Here is a 2,609-nt window from a genome sequence, read left to right as displayed (position 1 = left end):
ACACCAGTGTGAAGGGATGTGTTAACGATGTGAGTGAGTGCAGGTACAACTGCAGGAGAAATGGCTTGAAGGAGATGAGATGGAATAGGATCAAGCGGACAAGTAGTAGGATGATTGAAAAGGATGAGTTTAGAGACTTCTGCCTCAGAGAGTGGAGAGAAAACGAGTGTATGTTTGCTGGTAAGATGTGTTTGACAGTTTGTGGTGTGGCAAATTGTGCACTGAGGTTTGTAATTTTATTAATGAGGAATGTGGCAAAGTCGTCAGCTGTTAAGAGTTGATGAAAGAGTGGGAGGAGAAGGACAAAGGAGAGAGGAAAATGTTTTAAAGAGCATGTGAGAGTTAGGCGAATTGTTAATTTTGTTGTGATGGTATGTCCTTTTAACAGTGGAGACATTAGCAGAGAATGAAGAGAGGCGTGATCGATATACATTAAGGTCAGTAGGATTTGTGATTTGCGCCATACTCTTTCTGCAGCTCTGAGCTTAGAACAATACTCACAGAGTAGCATATGTGTCACTTGCAGTTTGCTTGCTCTTTCATGAAGGAAATAATTTATTTTAGAGTTGAATCTTGTTCAGGGAGCTGAAGAAGAGACTGCAACACTTTTAAGAGAGACTTAGGTTTATTTAAAATTTTGTTCTTCACTGTTGTTTCTATAATGACTTAGAATGTTTCAAAATTATTCTGTAACTCTTTAGATTACAACCTGCAATGTACTGCGTAAGTAAACAGAATTTGCAGCGTAACCTTTTTGTAATTACAGTGTACCTATTCAGTACCTCCGTGTAGGTATAATGGAACAATATGCGAAGTTTGGGGAATAAAGGAATAATAATCTGTAAAATTACAAATGATTTCTACTAAGTATTTTGAAACTAAGGGGTACCTATTCTAATATTACGTGGTATGTATGACCTAACAACAATCTTATATTTGCAAGCGATTTAGCAAAAATATACACTGTGTACTTTTTTATAGCCTACACATAAAAAACACGCTGGTAATTGTTTCAATCCAAACGTTCGGATGAGACTGTTGGGTTAGGAAGCTGGCTTGATTTGACCCAATTTGGGTTGATATCATTAATAAGTAACCCGAAGTTGCTGGATTATTAATGTGGAGGACGTGAATGAGAGCATGCAGCAAGTCACGTGAGTTCAAACGTGAACGGTTCTGTGTGTGACGAAATCCGTGACTGCGGTGCTTAAGACGGGAACGTGTGTGGAAAATAGGAGAAAACTAATCGAAGCGCAAATGAGGGACAACTTTGAAACTGTCTGGAGTGTGTTCGTTTAAAACTGGAGCAGTGAATGTGGTGAGCGCGAACTGGAAACAGCTGTAATGGCGCACGAGACGAGTCTATCCGTGTTTGCGGCGCTCCTGACAGGAATATGTGTAGAAAATACAAGAAAACTAATCGAAACGAAGAGGAGAGAGATTTTTTTAAACTGACTGGAATGTGTTCTTTTAAAACTGGAGGGTTTTGTCCGAGTATGTTCTCACAACATTGATTTTACCATTTTGATCCATGTCCTCAAGCACCATTTGGCTAATGTTAGTTCAGGTCCCGGTTTTCCCAGTCGCTGCTCAAAGACGGTAAAATCCTGTCAGTTCGCTATAATACACAGTTTAATCTTGACTTTCAGTGTTTCAACTTCGTTAGTGGGTGAAAAACATGAACAATTAAACCCTTAAACAAGCTTTCCAAAAGAATTTGGTTTAACTGTATAAGCTGTATAAGTATGGAGTTGCTTTGCTTTTTTCTGAACTGGTGTAACAGATATAACCTAATGAAAGATTAAAATTTGTTCCCTGTGTTGTTACTGTTGTCATATTGTGTGTGATTTTAATTTTAAAACCCATTTTGGGTTAATTTAACCCAGTAGTAGGCCTATAGTAAATTGCAAACAATATTTGAATTAAATAAAACAGTCCACCATGTTTATTGATACATTACCTGATATATAATGTTTGCATGTATGACCTACTGTATAAACAATCGTTTCAGAGCAATATGTTGTAGCCACTGACCCTGTAACTACATGGAACAAGGGGGGAACAAAGCACCATTTTAATTTACAGCCCGCAAATGTTGTATTTACCCTGTAATTACATGGAACAATGGGGGAACAAAGCACCACTTTAATTTACAGCCCGCAAATGTTGTATTTACCCTGTAACTACATGGAAAAAGGGGAGAACAAATCACCACTTTAATTTACAGCCCGCAAATATTGTATTTACCCTGTAACTACATGGAACAAGGGGGGAACAAGCACCACTTTAATTTACAGCATGCAACAAGAAACAAAGCACCACTTTAATTTACAGCCCACAAATGTTGTATTTAGCCTGTAACTACATGGAACAAGGAACAAAGCACCACTTTAATTTACAGCCCACAAATGTTGTATTTAGCCTGTAACTACATGGAACAAGGAACAAAGCACCACTTTAATTTACAGCCCACAAATGTTGTATTTAGCCTGTAACTACATGGAACAAGGAACAAATCACCACTTTAATTTACAGCCCGCAAATGTTGTATTTACCCTGTAATTACATGGAACAATGGGGGAACAAAGCACCACTTTAATTTACAGCCC

The sequence above is a fragment of the Sinocyclocheilus grahami genome, unplaced genomic scaffold, assembly GCF_001515645.1.
Source record: "Sinocyclocheilus grahami isolate Dianchi unplaced genomic scaffold, SAMN03320097.WGS_v1.1 scaffold1238.1, whole genome shotgun sequence".
Classification (NCBI taxonomy): domain Eukaryota; kingdom Metazoa; phylum Chordata; class Actinopteri; order Cypriniformes; family Cyprinidae; genus Sinocyclocheilus; species Sinocyclocheilus grahami.
This window is presented reverse-complemented; position numbering follows the sequence as displayed.